We start from the raw sequence: 21,975 nt of genomic DNA, 5'->3' as shown, positions 1-21,975 counted from the left end.
AACAGGTACGGACCCGCAACAGGAACCACCCGTACAGAGGTGAACCTAGCCTAATTTGAAGTGTATGTAAACAACAACAAACAATGAACTTCTCTTATTTTCTCCCTTTTGATTTGTTAAATGTACCACTGAAAGTGTTTTGTTCTATCTGTTCCACCTAAATATCCACTAACCATGTCAGAAATTAAGGCTCCATGCACACTGAAGCTCAAAAAAGCTATTTCTGGACGCCAGATTGCTGGCAGAAAACGCTGGTTGAAAAACCTGCTTTTAACAGCGTTTTATACTAGCGTTAATGAGCGTTTTACAGCGTTAGCGTTAATGGGCGTTTTTTATAAAAATACACAGAGGACACTCCAAAAATCCCACAATGCATTGAAAAATAGAATGCCGAACACTAATGAACGAGCGTTAATGAGCGTTAATGAGCGTTTGTCGTTTTTTGCCGCTGAAAAACGGCACTTTGAACGCGAATTTCTGGCGTTCAGAAAAAAGCCCATAAACTCCACTGCTCATTAAAGCTGAAAAACGTCCATGTGTGCATGGACACATAGGCTAACATAGAGTGGAGTTTATGGGCTTTTACAAAAAACGCCCAAACGCCAATAAACTGCAGTTTATCAGCTTCAGTGTGCATGGAGCCTTAGAGTTGTCCTGTGCCCTGTGCACGCTTAAGCCCCATACACACTATCAGATTTTCTGCTGATTTTCTCCTTCAGATTTACCAAAACCATGTAATATGAGTTCAAACCTTAGGAGTTTCAGTTTGTATGTAATCAGGCAGGCCCTTGCACTACATGGTTTTGGTAAATCTGAAAAAATCAGCAGAAAATCTGATAGTGTGTATGGGGCTTAACTGTGTTATCTCAAGGAGTCTAATTAGCTCTTCTAGTTTGTATCTTTTATAAATGAATAATTTGTGCCTTTGTTGTAGATAGAAGAGCAGGAGTGGTTGAATAGTTCATAAATATCAACTGGTCAGGGCTGACACCACTTTGTCCATAAAACTGTTGTCTGCACAGAACAGACCTTAGGAGCTGAGCACACTTTTGGCAGATCAGAAGGTATTTTATTTTATATTAATATATACATGCAGAGTCTTTAAAATGATAAAACATTGAAAGTGCGCTTGCGCTTGAGATGTACTACATACTTTTTTACAGGGATAACTGGCTTGTGGCGGCCAAGCGTTCATAGCGACGTCACTTTTTGATCCTTCGATGTCCACTCTTCCTATCATTATGAAGAAGAATTCACCAAGCGTTGGATTGTTCACCCACTAATAGGGAACGTGAGCTGGGATTAGACCGTCGTGAGACAGGTTATTTTAACCGTAAATTTAATTAAATTTAATTAAAGTGAAATACACTTTAATTTAAAAAAAACTAAATTATTAAGACTTTCTGAATTCTACAATTGTTTTTTCCTAAAGTGTGGGGGAAGGGTGTAGAAGTCTTTCTTAACAATTTCTGGGGAAACTGTGATAATCCAAGTTCCCATAAAATGTTGACATAGTGTACATTTACTATGAAGGAAGTCACCTAATTATACTATGTCAGTCGACTCTTTGTTTGCAGGAAACACCTTCAGCTCTTTGTAAATGCTCCGAAGGCCCCTGAGACTCATGCACACACACTGACGTATATGCTTGAGACAATAGCCCATCTCCAAGCCGATGTGACCTGCATCCTGCCAGATGTAAGGAGCCTCTTCTCTTATTTATTGCCAATGACCTATTGCCCACGTCACTGTTTTTGCTGTAGACAATCGTATCAGCAGTTCATGGCAATTGACTTCAGAAACAATCATATAATATGACCTGCTTACATTACACACATGGTGAATAGTTAAGATCACAGTGTAGACATCTGCTGGGGCTAAAGAGGTCAACACACAGCAAATCTAAGGAACTAATGGAATGCCTTGATGTTTGTTCAGTAGTAAGTTTTGTCATTGCACAGTGCAATGGGCAGTGATGAGCAAGCAGTAATCTGAAGTAACCATGGCACAATGACCAGTGGCTCGTAGTGGTGACCTGGTGACACCAGAAATCTATTAGAAGTAAAGCACATCAAATCAAATTCAGATTGTGGAGGACCAATCTTTTACCTATGTTACCATACCTGTATGATGAAATCTCTATGTTCTGGTCATTAGGCACCTCATCTCAGCATTAAAGAAATCTAAATGCAAAAGAAAAATTATATTATATTAAAACTCACCAGTACTTAGATCTGGGGCTGCATTTGTTTTCTTTTTTAGACTTTTTTTTCCATTATTTTGACCCGATAATCCCATGAATCCTGTTCCTGGGCAGCTACCCTAATTATCAGTTGTCTTTTACTAAACTACAGAATCTGTCTTTCTTGCCTCATATCAACATGAGTTGGGGGGAGATGTTATAGTCCAAGATAGAAACACAGAGGAAAGATTATACCCTCTAAAGAGCCCAAGAACAAAAGTTGAGAGTATTTTTTATTTTAGTTTAGGATGAAGGCAAAATAAATTTACAAATGAGGCGCCAAGGGAGACAGAAGTGCTAATTACGAAACTGGTACAATAGTAATACATTTGTACTATGTGGTGCTCAAACACTTGAGAAATTAAGGAGTGCGAAGGTAAAACAAAGAAGAAAAGGCTTTTGGGTATTGTTCATCAGATTATCCAACTGATCTTGAATAAGCACTGTATTGAATTATACATTGTAACTTGTAAAGATGCAGGGACCCATGAGTGAAGAAGCTATAAATGGCAATGTTGTACGTGATATACAAGTTCTGTAGTTAGGCAAAGTCTCTATGGGATACCTAAAGAAAAATATATTCTGCATTAGAGGCTGGTCTAGAAATTCTGTTGTGCAGTTCAAACGATTCAGCCATTTATGCTATTGCTTCCAAAAGGTTGCACGTTTGCCATTTTTGATGGCAAACATCAATTCAAATTGTGTGTGAGTGTTCCAATGCTGGAGAAAAATAGAATGATCAGGAGGATCAGCCTGTTTCCATGCAGAGGCTATTGTTCTCCTGGCTATTATAAAGCCATTTACAAGAAAGGAGGTTTGCGCTGAGGCCCAAGATTTGTGGTGGAGAAGAAGCAGTGCTGTAGCAGGATTACATTCCATAGTAATTGTAGAGACACAAGACAGCAGGGGCAGCCCATCCATTAGGGGCACCCTGGTGCCACCCCCTCTCTCCACGCCACCCTCTATATGACTAATGGATAGATTCATGCATAGCATGAGTCTATCCATGGCCGCTGCTGCCACCCCCAATTCAGGCATCCACCCCCTTTCAGGAGACGTTGGGCACCTGAATTACAGCCACGGGGTGTTTTTTTTGAAGCACCTTATTAAAGCCATAGGCTCTAATAGGCTTCAAAATATGTGGGCTTGTGGCACAGAGCATTGCGCCATGAGCCCGTCCAGGTGTTACAACAGGGAATAAATATTCACTTTTGTAATCCTCAATCCGAACAATCAGAAGTGGGTGTGAGACCCTTTCCTGATTGGCCAAAAAGAGAAGACTCCCGATTGGCCGCCGTGAAGGAGGGGGGAAATGGAAGCCAGGCTCTAATAGGCTTCAAAATATGTGGGGTCGTGGCACAAAGCATTGCACCATGAGCCCACCCAGGTGTTACAACAGCAAATCTGGCCAATCAAAGGATCCTCAATCTGATCGCCGAGAAGGAGGATCAGAAGCCAGTGCTGCCAGTGCTGTCGTTCATGGAGAGTAGGGGAAGGGAGAGCTGCAGCCACCACGAGAGCCTGGGAGAAACGCTGCATAGATGGGGTGCATGCACCAGGCCTGCCGACCGACCGACAGACAGACAGACAGACAGACCGACGGCTAGGGGGTGATACTGTCTGCCGCCCCCTCCCCACCAAAGGAAATTTTGCTAGAATGCTAATACTATGGGACATTCCCACAAAATGTGAAGAAGAGTTCCATGGCTGCCACATCCCCTCCAAAAAGTTCATAGTATTGTAACTTACCAGTTCTTAGATGTGGTGGCTGCATTAAATTTTTATTTTATTTTTTACACTTTTTCCCTCCTCCTTATTTTAATCTGATAATCCCGCTATTAACTCACTTCCTATCCTAGGGTTACAACAGTAATGAGAAATGTTTTCACCTTTCTCTTCATTTGTCTTGGGGACAAATACAAAAATTTATGGGAAATCCAGAATTTTATTGTCACCAGAACAAGAGGTGAAACGGAAATCACTCAAGTTGCGCAGACAATTGTCCTGGAAGGGAGTTCTCCTTGCATTGGAGAGATTTCCTTTCACTTTTTCTCCAGAACAGGAAGTAAAAGGAAATCTCTCCACATAGGAAAACAGAGGCAGCAAAGAAAACCCCACTAACAAAGATTCCTACCCTGTTCCACTCTATCCAAAATGAACGTGGTTCTAAATGCAGACTTTTTTTACCTTAATGCATAGAATTAACTAACCTTCTGGGTGCAGCTCCCCACCCAGCCCCGATACACACCTCAGCCCCATCTTAAAGCAGTTGTATAGTTATATTTTGTACTTTAACCTATAGCTAAGCCTATAATAAGGCTTACCTGTAGGTAAAAAGAATATCTCCTAAACCTGTATGGTTTTGGAGATATTCCCCTCGCAATGAGCCGCTGACTTCAGTGGCGCATGCACACAGGGGATTCTTGGCTGAAAGTCCTGCAGACGCCAGACCTTGCCGGGAAGAAAACTCCCGTGCGCATGTGCCGGAGCCGCGATACCCGGAAGACGCGCAGAGGGAACATGTCAGCTCCCTCAGAGTGGATCGGGTGAGATATCGGGGCCTCGTTCTAAGGTAAGTATTTCATAATGAGCTAGTATGCAGTGCATACTAGCTCGTTATGCCTTTTCCCTTGCAGGTGTAAAAAAAAAAAAAAAAATCAGCAGGTTTACTCCCGCTTTAATCCAGTGATGTGGATGAGAGCAGCAGCTCTCCTGGGTCTCTCTCTTCTCATTGGCTCACACAGCAGCAGGAGCAATTGGTTCCTGCTGCTGTCAATCAGAGCCAGTGAGCCAATGTGAAGAGAGTGGGGCAATGGGGCTAAGCCACACTCTGTGTGTGAATGGACAATATTGATTCACAGGGGCGCAGCTCGGGAGTGAGCCTTCGTAAAGACTCCAAAGACATGCTGGTAGGTTAATTGGCTTCTGTCCAAAATTGGCCCTAGTATATGAATGGGGACCTCGAATTGTGGGCTCCTTGAGGGTAGGGATCGCTGTGAGTGTACAATGTACAGGGACAATTGTAGACACTCACTCAGGTTGAACTGGGTGGACTGGTGTCTTTATTCAACCTTACTAACTATGTAAATGCCCCCTAGCAAGAGGCTTGCTATTGAGGGTACTTGGCAGGGGAGTTGAGCCAGAACCATCAATGGGGGACACCAGAGGAAGAGGATTGGGGCTGCTCTGTGCAAAACCATTGCACAGATCAGGTAAGTACAACATGTTTGTTATTTTTATTTTTATTTTTATTTTAATTATATCTTTTACAATCACTTAAAAAAAAAAAGCCTGAAAGATTCAAGGCTATTGTCTTAAATTAAAATGTAAGTATAGCCTTTGAAAAATAGATATGGATATAGTAGGGAAAGATTAGAATCTCTGTTAAGTGTATATTGCTGTCTGTGTCGCCGCTGGGTAGATTCACCCTCTCTATTTGTCTTGATGACTGTGATGACCGTTGTTGCTGACAAAGAAATTGATCGGAAATCCAATAGTTCAGAGTTGTCACCAGAGCAAAAGGGGAGGGGAAATCTTCTAATGTGGACATTTGTTCCAGTGACAACTAGTCTAAAAGTGAATTCCCTTAAATTTGTAGAGACTTTCTCTCACTTCTTGTAGCATCTCTAGGACAGTAAGTGAAAGGAAATGTCCCCAATAGGATATGACACAGACAGAAAAAAAATTAACTGACAGGGGATGTTAACACTCTTTACTGTAACAAAAACTAAAACATTATTTGGTTATACATACATTTTTAAAGTGGTTGTAAAGTCAGTTTTTTTTTTTAGTTTTTAAAAAAGTGATTGTAAAGCCTTCAATAGAAATAACAAACATATTATCCTTACCTGCTCTGTGCAGCCCAGATCCCCCTCTTCTCAGGTCCCTCTTGGCTACTCCTGGCCCCTCGCTCCTGTTGCGTTCCCCCTGCAGCAAGCAGTTTGCTATGGGGGCACCCAAGCAGATTCACAGCTCCCTGTGTCCATTCAGACATGGAGCTATGGGCCCGGCCCCGCCCCCTCTCTCTCCTGATTGGCTGACTTTGATTGACAGCAGCTGGAGCCAATGGCGCCACTGCTGTGTCTCAGCCAATCAGGATGGAGAGTCTCGTGTGGCCAAAATACTCGTTGACATCCCTGGACAGAGAGGGAGCTTAGGTAAGTATTAGGGGGTGCTGGGGTGGCTGCTGCACACAGGAGGCTTTTTATCTTAATGCATAGAATGCATTAAGATAACAAACCTTCTGACTTTACAACTCCTTTAATGCATTGTTTGCATTAAGATTAAAAAGCTTCTGTGTGTAGCAGCTCCCCTAGTACTTACCTGAGCCCGATCTCTATCCAACGATGTGCACGAGTGCCTCGGCCATTCGGGACTCTCCCTCCTGATTGGCTGAGGCACAGCAGTGGCACCGTTGGCTGTCAGTCAGTGAGCCAATCAGGAGAGAGATGAGGGCCGTCCCAAACCGCGGGTTCGTGTCATGTCTTGAGCTGTGGCTCGATTCTGGTGCCTCCGTAGCATGCTGCTTGCTGTGAGGGCACTCAACAGGAGGAAGGAGCCAGGAGTGCTGATGAGGGACCCGAGAAGAGGAGGATCAGGGCTGCTTTGTGCAAAACCACTGCACAGAACAGGTAAGTATAACATTTGCTATTTTTAAAGTAAAAAAACAAGACTTTAGTAGCACTTTAAGTATTTTGTATTATAAATAATCCCGTTGTCAGCAACATCAGATAGTAATAATAACTAATGAAAGCTTGTAGGTAGGTGCTTTATTTTATGTTCAAACCTCTTTGCATTGTACATTGTAATTGTACTGGTTGATGGGGCCTTCAGGTCAAGGGAGAGTTAAGTGTGCTGCCAGCCTGCTTCTTGGTGATCATGGCACAGCCCCCTTGTGGTGGGATATAAATACCAGGCCTTGCAGCCAGTCTGCCCATCTGTGGGAACAGTTAGGAGGACTTGTGCTGCTATGTGATAGGACTCTGTTCTTCTGTAGTCCCTTGGCTGGAACCTAGTCATGGATCCAGGAATTGGACTTTTGCTCTTGGGATGGACTTGATCTAACTAACCAAGGTATGGACCACAGGGCAACCTGTAGTGTGCTAAAAGTAAAATAGGTTTTGTTAGTGTAGGTAAATTGTCAGGCTTGGCTGGCAGAAAAGTGTTTTTTTTTTTTTATCTGGGTTGGGTGATTAATACAAGCTATAACTGTTTCATTAAAGGTATTCACTTGAAGAAGAGCTTTGCTTGATCTGAGTGTATATAGTGGTGTATTCAATGGCATCCTCTGGGAGAGTGATCACACAAAACATCTGGGTTTGGAGAGGAGAGACCTGTATGAGAATGTAAACCTTGTAACCTTGTGGAGGTACTAGAAATTCTGGATAAACCCTCTGTACACTCAGGGCTGGTGCAAGGAATTTTGACACCCTAGGCAAAACCTCATTTTGCCGCCCCCTGGCTCGACCTCCAACCCCACCCCTTTGCCCTACAGTGGCTATGGCTGGTGGCTGCAGATGGCTGTTCTGTGGGTAGGTACGACTGGTGGGTATCCCTGGTGGTTGCTCTCTCAGGAGAGGGAGGAGGAGGAGGAGAGGGGCAGGGTGGACAGGGGGAGGAGGAGAAGGAGAGGAGGAGAGGGAGGAAGGAGTGTAAGAGGAGGGGAGGAAGAGGAGGAAACGGGAGAGGGGGGAGGAGGATGAAGAGAGGGGGAGGAGGAGAAGAGGGAGGAGGAGTGGGGAGAGGAGGAGAGGGATGAGGAGTGTAGAGGAGGAGAGGGAGGAGGAGTGAGGGGTTTTAGGAGAGGAGGAGGGGAGAGAAGAGGAGGAGGAGGAAGAGAGGGGGCATAGGGGAGGAAAAGTGGGGGAAAACAGGAGGAGAGGGGGGAGGAGGAGAGGGGGTAGGAGGAGAATAGGAGGAAGGGGAAGAGAAGGGAAGGGGAGAAGGAGGAGAGAATTGGGAGGGAGGAGGAGAGGGATGAGGAGTGTGGGGAAGGAGAGGTGCTAGGAGAGGAAGGGGAGAGGGGGAGGAGGAGGAGGAGAGGGGGGATTGGGAGGGAGCGGGAGAGGGATGAGAAGTGTGGGGGAGGAGAGGTGTTAGGAGAGGGAGGAGGGGAGAGAAGAGAAGGAGGAAGAAGAGAGAGGGGCAGAGGGGAGGAGAGGAGAGGGGGTGGGAGTGGAAGGGGAGGAGGAGGAGAGGGATGAGGAGTGTGGGGGAGGAAGAGGGGGAGAAGAGGTGCTATGAGAGGAAGGGGAGAGGATTGGGAGGGAGGAGGAGAGGGGTGAGGAGTGTGGGGGAGGAGAGGTGTTAGGAGAGGGAGGAGGAGTGTGGGGGAGGAGGAGGAGGGGAGGGGTGTTAGGAGAGGAGGAGGGGGAGGAGGAGAGGATGGGGGGAGGAGCAGGAGAGGGATGAGGAGTGTGGGGGAGAGGTGAGGTGAGGGAGAAGAGGAATGAGGAGTGTGGGGGAGAAGGAGAGGAGGAGTGTGGGGGAGAAGGAGAGGAGGAGTGTGGGGGAGGAGGAGGAGGGGGATGAGGAGTGTGGGGGAGGAGGGGGATGAGGAGTGTGGGGGAGGAGGAGGAGGAGAGGGGGAGGAGAGGGGGCAGGAGAGGTGTTATGAGAGGATGAGGGGTGTTAGGAGAGGATGGGGGGAGAAGGAGATGATGAGGGGGGAAGGAGAGGATGAGGGGGGAGGAGGAGGAGAGGGATGAGGAGTGTGGGGGAGAGGTGAGGGAGGAGGAGTGAGAGGGAGGAGGAGGAGAGGAATGAGAAGTGTGGGGGAGGAGGAGAGGAGGGGTGTTAGGAGAGGAGGAGGAGAGGGATGAGGAGTGTGGGGGAGAGGAAAGGGAGGAGGAATGGGAGGGAGGGAGGAGGAAGAGATGGACGAGGAGAGCGGGGTGGAGGAGTGAGAGGGAGGAAGGGTTGGTGGTGGAGGAGGAGAGGGATGAGGAGTGTGGGTGAGGAGAGGGGGGCAGGAGAGGTGTTAGAAGGAGGGGGAGGAGGAGGAGTGTGGGGGAGGAGGGGTGTTAGGAGAAGAAGAGGGGGAGAGGAGGAGGAAGAGAGGGATGAGGAGTGTGGGGGAGGAGGAGAGGGATGAGGAGTGTGGGAGAGGGAGAGAGGGGGGAGGGGTGTGGGGGAGGAGGAAGGGGGAGAGGTGTAAGGAGAGGAGGGGGTTAGGAGAGGAGGAGGGGGAGAGGAGGAGAGGAATGAGGAGTGTGAGGGAGGAGGAGAGGGGGGGAGGTGTGTGGAGAGGGGGGAAAGGATGAGGAGAGGAGGGGGAGAAGAAGTGTTAGGAGAGGAGGAGGAGAGGGATGAGGGGTGTGAGGGAGGAGGAGAGGGGGGAGGTGTGTGGAGAGGGGGGAAAGGATGTGGAGAGGAAGGGGAGAAGAGGTGTTAGGAGAGGAGGAGGAGGAGGAGAGGGGGGGTGTGAAGAGGGGGGAAAGGATGAGGAGAGCAGGGGGAGAAGAGGTGTTAGGAGAGGAGGAGGGGGAGAGGGATGAGGAGTATGAGGGAGGAGGAGAGGGCGGAGGTGTGTGGAGAGGGGGGAAAGGATGAGGAGAGGAGGGGAGAAGAGGTGTTAGGAGAGGAGGAGGAGGAGAGGGATGAGGAGTGTGAGGGAGGAGGAGAGGGTGGGAGGTGTGTGCAGGGGGGGAAAGGATAAGGAGAGGAGGGGGAGAAGAGGTGTTAGGAAAGGAGGAGGAGGAGAGGGATGAGGAGTATGAGGGAGGAGGAGAGGGGGGAGGTGTGTGGAGAGGGGGGAAAGGATGAGGAGAGGAGGGGGAGAAGAGGTGTTAGGAGAGGAGGAGGAGAGGGATGAGGAGTATGAGGGAGGAGGAGAGGGGGGAGGTGTGTGGAGAGGGGGGAAAGGATGAGGAGAGGATGGGGAGAAGAGGTGTTAGGAGAGGAGGAGGAGGAGGAGAGGGATGAGGAGTGTGAGGGAGGAGGAGAGGGTGGGAGGTGTGTGGAGGGGGGGAAAGGATGAGGAGAGGATGGGAGAAGAGGTGTTAGGAGAGGAGAGGAGAGGGAGAGGGATGAGGAGTGTGAGGGAGGAGGAGAGGGGGTGTGAGGGAGGAGGAGAGGGTGGGAGGTGTGTGGAGGGGGGGAAAGGATGAGGGAGAGGAAGGGGAGAAGGGGTGTTAGGAGAGAAGGAGGAGGAGAGGGATGAGGAGTGTGGGGAAGAGGAGAGGGACTCTTACATTCAGGCCATGTGCTGGGACAATCATGACATCACACATGTGAGGAGTCTGAGGAAAGATCCATACATACACACTATACAGTAATACAGTGTAGTTGAAGTTCACTCACTGGGGTTCTGCTCTGCAGACTGCATCCGATGACTCTGTCCAGTACAAACCCCGCCTCCATGCCTCCAGATATCACCACTGACCAGGCACTGACTACTCTGATCGGCTGTAGTATGTCTGCATGTGAAGTGACACCTTCCGCTGCATAGGAGAGGTGATAGAACACCGGGAGGGAGAGCTGGCCTCTGCAAGTGACACACGGGGGCAGGGTCAGGGATCACATGATTAGACTCGGATACAAATCTCAGTCACTGAAATTCAGTGACTGAATCATGTATGGGCAGAGCTGGCAGGACTGAAAGAGACCAGAGACACAGGTCACTGGTATAATCATAGTGGCGCGCAGCAGCAGGGGAAGTGTTTGTTTTCATTCTGTCGGCTGACTCAGGACACATCCCCCAGTGCTGCGCTGCGCCTCTAATGATACTACAGGTGAACGGAGCGCCTGCCTGAGTACATGTGACATTCTGCAGGGGCCCCAGGCGGTATCACCTGCATTATACAGCACCGCACCTCCACCGAACACTTACATAACACGGAGACTGGTGGGGGACAGGGATTAGAGAAACCAGCAGCCAGGCGCCCTAGGCAGCAGTGCGCCCTAGGCGATTGCCTAATTCGCCTAGTGGTAGCACCGGCCCTGTGTACACTTATATATACCCTTTCTAGAAAACTTTGCAATACAAAACAGGGATTTTTAGGTCACACATACATTGCAATACATGTTTAAGCTGGCCAACTGCGTCAAAGTAATTCCTCTATGGCCAGTCCTACTCTGCTCTGCAAATGCAAATTCGACGGTGGACGCAATGCCAATCTGGGGCAAACAGACACCTAAATGGGGGAGAGCTACTAGGTTCAGGTCTGGTCACTGACCTACAATGCAACAGAAAAAAGATATGCCTGTGCTCAAATCCCAATAGCTTGATGTCATGTCTACCCCAACGCAGGTGGTCAGACACTATAGCTGGCTACTGTGTTCTTCACCTATAGCAGCCCCCTTTCCCATAAGGCAAGCAGGTCTACTGGTACTCGGTTGCCCCCAGGACTTATATACAATGCTATAGTGCCTTGTTAGCCCGCTTTGCTTCAGAACCAGAAGAGTGTGGCTTAAGCTTAAAATATAGCATACAACTATTTTTAAAGTTGGAAAAAATATGGGTCACCAGAAAAACAATCAGGCGGGTTAACTGTGGGCTCTGGCTCCTGCATTACTGCTGGAGGTGCGTTTACACGTAAAGACAGTTCCTGGACTTGGCGTGTCATTTTGCAAATTTCCTCAGCAAATAAATGGGCCTGTATAGAGTCCATCTTCTCAGAATTTTTTTTTGTAAAAGGCTTGTGATAATGTCAAATCTACCCCAACGCAGGTGATCAAACACTATAGCTGTCTACTGTGTTCTTCACCTATAGCAGCCCCATTTCCCATAAGGCAAGCAGGCCTACCAGTACTCGGTTGCCCCCAGGACTTATACACAATGCTATAGTGCCTGGCCACCATGCCAGAGCAGTTGCAAACTGAGCAAACCAAACATATACTTGTGGTTAGCAGATAGATAGTGTGGTTCTATGGCAGTCCAGGTAAAAGACAGGCTGAGTTGAGGAAATAGTCCAAAATCCAATTCAACGTCATACACAGGGAAATCCAAACTAGCAGAGCAGCGCAGACAGACGGGGGCTTGATCAGGAATAACACACGTATCACTCTCTATCACAAGCATCTATCACAAGTGAGGGATTATCTGATTTATAACAGGTTTGAGTTTCCACCCAGGGACCGACCACATCAATCAGCTAGCAGGTGGACAAAGACGGGGACAATGCCATAGCCAAAACTGCAATGCATACTAGCACATTATGCCTTTGCCTTGCAGGTAAGCAAAAAAAAAAAAAAGCAATGGTTTACAACTGCTTTAAGCTGGCCAACTGTGTCAAAGTAACTTTGTGGAGGTGTCGCAGTTGGGTTGGATATTCAGAAAACATAGTAGCCAGCTGACCAAGAAATTAGTGACTTGGGAGTGGCGGAGGGCCCAAGTAGTAAGAGTACTGTTGTGTGCTTTTGTTCCCTACCCTAGCTGCTTGGAAGCTCCCTCTTTGGGTCAGTATGGGGCTTCCTAGGGACATGGCCTGGGAGTCACAGGGAAGAAAGCTCTTGAGGAGTGTTTAGTTTTCTAAAACATGAGTGTGAAGTTTGAACAAATGTGTCTCAAAGAAGTCATCAAAAGGAGTGACAGGTCATGAGGCTGGTCATAGGCTGGTGGAGACCGAAACATGTTCTGCAGCTCCAGCTCAGAAAAGTTATTGCTGCTTATGCTGGGCAGAAAAGTGGATGCTCGTGGGTAGTGTCAATAGAAGAGAAATGTGTGTGTGAAAATGTAATTTAGAGAGCTGCCTTAAAGTGGTTGTTAACTCAAATGTCCCCAATAGTTTGGAGTGGAGGAGGTCATGCTCTCAAACCTAGCTACAGAGAGCTACGGAACTGACAGGGAGAGGGAGGGGGAGGAAGTAGGGATGCAGAGAGGCACATAGGAGAGCTGCAATGACAGAGGCATATGTTCTGACCACGGTTTCATAGCTCAGAAGCCATGATAAATGTGGTCAGCTCTCAGGATGGAAGTCAGGACCAGGCAGGATGAGCCAGGTACTGTAGGACAGTGTTTCTCAACTCCAGTCCTTAAGGCGCACCAACAGGTCATGTTTTCAGGTTTCCCTTCAGATGAAATGGCTGTGGTAATTACTAAGGCAGTGAAAACTGATCAAATCACCTGTGCAAAATAGTGGAAATCCTGAAAACATGACCTGTTGGTGCGCCTTGAGGACTGGAGTTGAGAAACACTGCTGTAGGAGATAGAAAGGGGCAATTGAAAAAGCAAAAGCACTATGCTACAGCTTGCGCCTTAAAGGGACATCAACATAGTTTTTCTCTTTTTTTGAGGGGGGTAACAATCACTTTAATGCCACCTCAAGATTTAACATGTAGTTACTCTGTCGGCCTCTAGGGGTACAAAGATACATCTGTACTCCTTCCTATAACGCAGCTAACAAGCTGATTCCTATGCTAGTCATACAGGGCTCAATACTCATCCAATTCCTGCTGAATCAGTCAAGATTTATTCAGTGGATGACCCTTTTTGGCACCACGTGGCTCGACAAACTTGAATTGAAAAACTTAAGAGGGCGAGTGGAAAGTTATCAGAGGAACAATGACTGCATTAGGTAAGAATACAGTAGCCTGCTGACGAGGATCCTCCATCTACATTGTTTAGCATGGATGGAGAGATTTATGGATTTGGGGTGAAACATGAGAAATTGAACAGTATATGGCTAGCCCTGTGGGTCATCATAACTCTGTGTATTATACTTTGCTAATAAAGTAGCCATTTTTTTTTTACACTTTTACTTACCTGATGCTGGGTTGTCCTCATTTCAGATACTTTACTCTATTCACCAGATCCAGCATTGTCTTGTTGAAATGCCCTTCCCTGCTGCCACCGCTTAGGTCCTATGCCACCAACTTCCTCTGTGACATTACTGGGAGGCAGTCAACTCCCTATGATGTGCCGCCAGGCCTGCACCCACTCATGGGAGCCAATGCCTTCTGGCATATATGACATGCATATCCCACAAGGCCCTGGGAGCACAGCCCATCAGGAAGAAGAATGGAGGACTGAAGGGCAGACAGGAACATGAAAAAAGGGGTGAATTTAAATTAAGTTGAGGGGAGATGGTTGGAGAGGAAGAAAGTTTAATTTTAGCATGAGGGCCTACTTTATATGGCAAGTTTATCAAAGTGGCAAAGACTCTGCGCTTATATTGAATCCTAAGTTCATTAAATAGTAGCTCTGTCCTGAAGTGAGGAGGCACCTATTGGATAATCCTGACAACTTTCATCGTTGTTCTCAGAGACGTATAATAAGTGATTTTGGCTCCTGCATGGTGACACCTCATTGTACGCCTGTATACCAATAGTCACAAGGTGTCAGCAGTCTACAAAGACAGCTTTAACACTTTGAGCTTTCTTATTGAATACAGCCACACATATGTTAGTAACTGATGAATAAAGGTAGATTTTAACTTTACATGTGCGAAGATTTAATGACCATATTTACTTTAAAGTACAAAACAAAGTCTCTCTCTAAATATGAACATCTGACAAGTATTCCTGGATTATAGAAATGCCTTTTAGCCACTCAGTTAATTAATAATCTGACCATGAGAGAGGAAATCAAACAACTCTTGCCTCTTGTTACATACAATTATTGGATGTTTCCCAGGCACACAAGGATAGAGCTCATTAGTTGCTGCATTTTAATCCTCCTGTTTAACACTTTACTGCACTTGGAACCCGAAAATATTCCGTGAGAATCGTACCAAAGAGTCAATTTTCTCCCTTCTTTAAATATCCGAAAATGAAGTTTGGTTTAATTAATGTAAAGTGCAGTCTTCTGTCACTATTCTTTCTGTTCTAAAAGACATATAATCGGCTTTAGGAAGTTGACTTGAGAAAAAAAGGGGGAGGCAGGCTTAATTACTTTTAAAAAACAAATCTTGAGTTCTCGACTGACATCATTTCTTTTTTGTGCACGGTTACAGCTTCTGAAATATATCATATTAGCCATTTCATGTGACTGCGGACCTCAATTACGCTAGCTCATTAATTACGATGTTGTATAAATAGGGACACTTTAATATAAATTGTATTAAATCAATATGATGGGGTTAATTGCCTTTCAAAACTGCTGGAGCTCAAAGGACTCTTTTATTTATATGAAGCACACACATTTTTTTAACGTAGAATTTCTGATAAAGGCAGCTTGAAATGCTGTTCCTTCTTTTTTTTTTTTATATATATGTGCTATCTGTGACATATTTATTGTGCATTTTTTTTATCAGTTCCTATGCTAACCAAACAAAGCTACTGAAGCTAATGTTTAGATATGGCAATTTTTACATCTACAATCTTCACCCCAATAACATTCAGGACTTGTTTTGAGGAGGACCTCCCCTTCTTCAGCCTCTCAGTTTTTATCTAGTTACATTGGTCCAGTTAGGATCAATGTAAGTATGTGTGTACCATATCAGTGGGATCCTTGTGAAAGCTGTAAATAGTTGCATTAGGCACCACTACTACAGTGTTCTCCACTAGTTTCCTGGTTCTTTGCCTAGCAATTGCCCCGCTGCTTGCTGAACACAAGAAAATCACTCATTAGCACAGGCTCCAGCATCTCCTCCTCATCCAATCAGAGAATGCTTCACAATCATTGAGATCATGATGCCCATGCTGAGCAAGCGACCTCCTGTACACAAGGGCATCCACTCAGCATGGGACTCTCAAACTAGCAGAGATCACTGTAGTTGGGCTGTCTACTACAGTGATTTCCGGCTTCTAGAGGGATCTCACAAGTATGGTATATACATACTTACAGTCCAAGTTGGATCAATGTAATTATGTAAAAATAAAGAGTCCAAGGAAGGGGAGGTCCTCCCCGAAACATGTCCTGAACGTTACTGAAGAGGGGGTGAACAATATAGACGTTGCTCGCACTTGTTCCTGATCATTGCAAAGGTGGATGGTTCAGATCTCTGGTGCAGCTGATAGCTGAGGTTTGCTGACTCATCCCCAGCCGAGACTGGACATACACAGTTAGAACACCCCGAGGGAACACAGTTAACCCTTTGATCGCCCCCTAGTGTTAGCCCCTTCCCTGGCAGTGTTAGCACTGATAACTGTAATAATATCACTGGTCCCCAAAAAAGTGTCACTTGGGGTGAGATTTGTCTTCCACAATGTCTCAGATCGCCACCAATACCAGAAAAAACAATAAATAAATAGAAGTCCATAAACCTATCCTCTATTTTGTAGACGCTATAACTTTTGTGCAAACCAATCAGTATATGCTTATTTTTTACCAAAAATATTTAGAAGAATACATATTGGCCTAAACTAATGAATACATTTTTTTTTTGGATGTGTATTATAACAGAAAGTAAAAATATATATATTTTCAAAATTGTCAGTCTTTTTTTGTTTATAGCGCAAAAAATAGAAACCGCAGAGGTGATCAAATACCATCAAAATAAGCTATTGTGGGAAAGCGTTGCACGACCACGCAATTTTCAGTTAAAGCGACGCAGTGCTGTATTGCAAAAAAATGGCCTGGTCATTAAGGGGCTAAATCCTTCCGGGGCTGAAGTGGAAGCACTGAAATGGTTATCTTTTCCAACGTTGTCATACCGTCACAGTGCATGATTTATAAAAATGTACTGTTATGTCTTCTGCTCTTGGCAGAGCCTATTATTCCAAAATATACTGTATGTCATGCTGGACAGGAAAAGCGTGATCCCAAAACTGGCACAAAAGAGAGCATGGCTATCCAGGGTGTCATGGTGCTGCTTGATCCTGGTAATCCACAAACACACAAAGCATGAAATGGCTGCTTTGAGTCACCAAACTTCTGGAGTCTTAAGCTGACCATAGATTGATCGAAATTCAGCCAGTCTATCCCCCCTTATCTTCAATCTAGTTATGGAACCATTGGCAGAGAATATACGATCTAAGCAAGACATCTCGGGCTTCCACATTGGCTCTAACAAACACAAAATAAATATATTTGCTGATGACGTTATAGTTATGTTATCGCAACTGGCTTCTTCCCTGGTTTCGGTACAACAGGTGCTTACTGCATTTAGTAGTGTATCTTACTATAAAGTGAATGTCAAGAAACCCTCAATTATAGACCTTGATGTACCCCCATTGCTTAAAACCTCTCTGCAAAGCAAAATACCCCTACTTATGGGCAGAGGAATCCATACCATATCTAGGCATTCTCCAACCAAAAACACCTCATCTCTGTGCCAGACTAACTATGCTTCAGTGTTGCAAGCGCTCCCCAAAGACCTTAACTAAGCCTATACTTTTCTGGTCAGGCTGGGTGGTTTTATTCAAAATGTGCAAACTTACACAATTGCTCTACCTATTTGGATGACTTCCTATCCCCATCCCAATATCATTCTTTAGATTAATCCAATCCATAAGAGATCATTTTATTTGGCTAGGAAAAAAACCCAGGTGTTCTCGCATCATCTTGAATAAGCATGGGAAAGTGGATGGAACAGGCCTTATGGGCATTAGAGACTATTACATGCCAAGTATTGTAGCACAACTCAAAGCTTGGTTCTCATCTCACATCATTGACCCCTGGAAGGACATTTAATCCTCACAGATAGCGAATCATGACTTGTACTTATGGCTGCATAGCCAGCCAACTCCTTCCCCTAGGAAAAAAGAACCTCTCCCCAATGATCACTGCATCAGCTATCACATATCACTATTTCATTCAAAAAGGCTTCATCAGGGATTTCCCTGATACACCCACCACTCCCCTTATCTATGCTACTACACCTTATACCCAATCTTTCTATCCCCTCTTGGATTGATAGGGGCGTACTTCACATACAAGACTTATATGCCAATAGCACTCTCAAACCTTTTACAACTTTACAAAGCACATACTCATACAAATTTGTGCAAATAACACATTGCTTATTACGCAACCCCTACATATTTAAAGTTGGCGTAAACCCACCACTTACTCAGTATAAACAAATGGCACAGTATTAATGTGTATATATATACATGCAAGCCTCCTGCATGTATCCCTACCTTGTAAATGTCACCCCCTTCAGCAGTAGGAGCCTCGCAAAACTCTGGAAATGGTGGGTGGGTCTCTTTGCCGGAGCTCGGTGGGTGGAGTAGTGATATCACAAGACTCCCCGCCCACCTCTACACTCTCCTACTCTCCTTTTCCTGAGTTTTGTGTAAAATCCAGTCAAAACTCAGGAAAGGCACCACATGACTTCAGCATGCCCAATCACGCTGAGGTGTGGAGCAGCCAATCCTGGGAGAGCTGGAGAAGAAAGGAGGAGGGATGTGAAGCTGGAATCATAACACACTCTCTCTCTCTCAGGATGTGGGGACACAAACGTATCTGTGTGTTGTTACATAGTTACATAGTTAGTAAGGTTGAATAAAGACACCAGTCCATCCAGTTCATATACTAGGGCCAATTTTGGACAGAAGCCAATTAGCCTACCTGCATGTCTTTGGAGTGTGGGAGGAAACCGGAGTACCCGGAGGAAACCCACGCAGGCACAGGGAGAACATGCAAACTCCAGGCAGGTAGTGTCGTGGTTGGGAACCAGTGACCCTTCTTACTGCTAGGTGAGAGTGCTAACCAGTACACCACTGTGCCGCCCTAAGTTGTCTTTTATCTTACTAAAAAAAGACAAGAGGATTGCTCAGAGCTGGATTAAATTGTTGTGGCCAGACTAGGCACAGATGACTTGACATCCTCTACTGTACCAGGTAGTAGTCTTCATTAAAAAAAATGGCACGTTTACATTCACTTTAAGCCTATATGCAGCTCGGCCTGACATTTCTTAACTGACCACAGAACACATAAAAAAGGTATTTTACTCTTTTACAACCTTCTCCGGGATAAAGGTACATTTCATAAAACCCTTCCACTGCTTAAATGGGAAGCTGAACTAGGAAAATAGTTTACAGAAATCCAATGCTTAGATGCAATAGAATCTATCTATAAATCTACTCGCTCCACAAACCTTTGGGAGCTATATCATAAAATCACCCTCGGATGGTATGCCACCCCAACTCAAACGCACAGAACTGACCCATCTGCTTCATCTACCTGCTGGAGAAACGGCGTCGAATTGGGTTCTGTGCTCCACATCCTTTGGGGTTGCCCCAGGCTCAGCAACTTTTGGCTTGAGGTCTCCCAGTTAATAAGCGCAGTCGCCAATTCACCTTGCAGTCTTAAGCTTGAACTAGCGTTAATCAATATTGGTATTGTAGATTATCCACGCCATTCTAGAGAATGATCACCCACATTTTACTGGCATCTATAACATGAAAATTGCTCTCACAAGCCATACCTAGCATTGACACAGGAATCTCCATAGTGCACACCCATGTAACATTTGAGAGAATGTTCGCAAACTCCAACAAGCATCAGATGCAGCTTGGTCCACCTGGTTTGACTGGTATTTTTACTACATATAAACCTATCTTGTAACTGTTTGTATTTCTTTACAATGGCACACAAATAGGCAATACTACCAACTGTAAAATATTGTTATGAGTTATCAGTATACCCCTAGTACGTAAAAAATTTCTTTTATGCGCCTTATTCTTGTGTTTCATCTGCTAATGTTGATATAGCAACAAACCATCTGTTTGCATTGAATATTTCAACAAACCTGATCGTACCTTCTTGTTTTTGTATCTCTCAAAAAATTTAATAAAAACGATTGAAACTAAATTCAGCCAGTCTAGCAGGGAACAGCTGAATTTTTAATCTACTGTATGTGTGACCACCCCCACTCGACAGAATTTAATCTAAGGATCAACTTCTGTTGAATGGGAATGCTTCAAAATGTTTCTTTCCTGGTATTGAAGAGTCCTTTACCTACAGAGAATAGAATATTTAAGCTAGATATATTTTGGTTTAACTCAATTATATAACAATGTGGACTGCTCTCTTTCTTTGAGTCCTCTTTTGAGTGGAAGCTCTAGGTGAGGGTTGGGACACCCCAAAGTCTTCAAAAGTGTGGGCTTACCATTCACTCTATACTGTATACTCATTTGAAGTAATGTCCAAAATAATTAGGTAAAAAAGAAGGTAATAAAAATGTGGCTTCACCACGCGATTGCTGGGTATTCTTCCTGTGACAGGATAAATCTACCATCTACCGGCTAGTGACATTTGTGGAAGTAGTTGCTCAAATGCAAACCAGACTCTATTTAAATACACATCTGCATGTGCTTGGTAGCTGTTTAATTGGCCAAGGGGTATGCCCCCAGTTTAGAATTTTTTTTCTCAATGTGCTATGTTACAACTGAAACAGTCAGCAACAATGTTGTGTGACGGTAACAGGTAAGTTTAACAGATACTGTACATGATATAATGAGTTGTGACATCTGTCTAGGAGTCCCTTCAAAAGTACTTAGCACTAAAGTGTAATTCCAGCCCCAGGTTTATCTTTTTATGTTTCAAAGCATATGGGATGGAACTATATAGATAAAAGCATGTTATTATCTAACATTACCCATACTGTTTCAAGCTTACCAGTTTTGAAGTTCCTCTAGTAACTCATTATGGCCTTAATAAAACATTGTCTTAGCATAAAATCCAGGTCTAGCCTGCACAACAGATTTTAGAGGCCTACTATTTTTAATTCATTCATTATTTTACCTTTTAAAAAATATATTTTTCTGTATATCAAAGAGGGGAAACAGAAAGCGAAGCGTGCAGCAACATCTTACGTGTCACCATAATTGGTCACCCAGCCCTGAGCATTGTGTCCTGAGAGTTATGGGAGAAGATCACATTCTCTATAATACCGGGAAGCAAAGGGTATTTTCATGGGCTTCAAGAGACAGACTGGCATTCAAGAGAACCTGTTACTCTGGACTAAATGGACAAAGTGACAGATTCGCATTAAGCAAAGAACAAGTAAAGGAGATGTGAAAGTGTTTGTTTACCACTCTGAAAGTCCATCGCCATGTTCCTCATCCAGACCTGTCTGTTTATATACAAAGTTTTACAATTTATATACAATTTTGCATTACCCCTAAAAATAGCCAATACAAAATTTGTATATGTAATACGTTGAACCTTCATTGAACCTTCATTTTAAGTTACTATAAAAAAAGCCTTACCTCTAAGCAACACATATGTGTCCTTCTATTAAGTTGAATTCTTTCCTTCTCAGTGCTATGTCATTTAGGCTCAGTTTGTGGCTGTGGGCCGCATGCAGATTGTCTTTTCTCTTGTCTGAGCCCAATGCATGTAAAAGGTGCCTCCATATTGTGTCCCCATCACTAATATTGTAGCAGTCCAACTGAGATCTTGTTCTAGGAGTTTAGAAAAATCTTCTGTTAATCAATAGCCATGCCATGCCATGCCATGTTATTTCTTGATTTAGTTCCATGGGTTGCGGGTAGGGATGAGCTTCGAGTTCGAGTTGAACTCATGTTCGACTCGAACATTGCCTGTTCGCCTGTTCAGCGAACAGTGAACAATTTGGGCTGTTCGCGGCAAATTCGAAAAGCCGGAACACCCTGTACAAGTCTATGGGAGAAATCTAAAGTGCTAATTTTAAAGGCTAATATGCAAGTTAGTGTCCTAAAAAGTGTTTGGGGACCTGGGACCTGCCCCAGGGGACATGGATCAATGCAAAAAAAAGTTTTAGTTTTTTCAGGAGCAGTGATTTTAATAATGATTAAAGTGAAACAATAAAAGTGTAATATTCCTTTAAATTTCGTACCTGGGGGGTGTCTATAGTATGCCTGTGAAGGGGCGCATGTTTTCCGTGCTTAGAACTGTCCCTGCACAAAGTGCCATTTTGCAAGGA

General features: G+C 44.8%; 1 long non-coding RNA gene across 1 annotated transcript in view; it reads right to left on the bottom strand.

Annotated features, from left to right (window-relative positions):
- The window catches only part of LOC143963062 (uncharacterized), a 167,448-nt gene that overhangs the window by 35,930 nt on the left and 109,543 nt on the right, over window positions 1-21,975 (bottom strand). Inside the window, exon 2 of the long non-coding RNA XR_013270872.1 lies at window positions 2,124-2,183. This is a non-coding gene — a long non-coding RNA (uncharacterized LOC143963062). The remainder of the gene's footprint in view (window positions 1-2,123; window positions 2,184-21,975) is intronic.

This window comes from Lithobates pipiens, unplaced genomic scaffold, assembly GCF_037356315.1.
Source record: "Lithobates pipiens isolate NorthernLeopardFrog02 unplaced genomic scaffold, aLitPip1_a1.2 Scaffold_8, whole genome shotgun sequence".
Classification (NCBI taxonomy): domain Eukaryota; kingdom Metazoa; phylum Chordata; class Amphibia; order Anura; family Ranidae; genus Lithobates; species Lithobates pipiens.
Note: the sequence above shows the minus strand (reverse complement) of the source record. Positions and strands in the feature narration are given on the sequence as shown.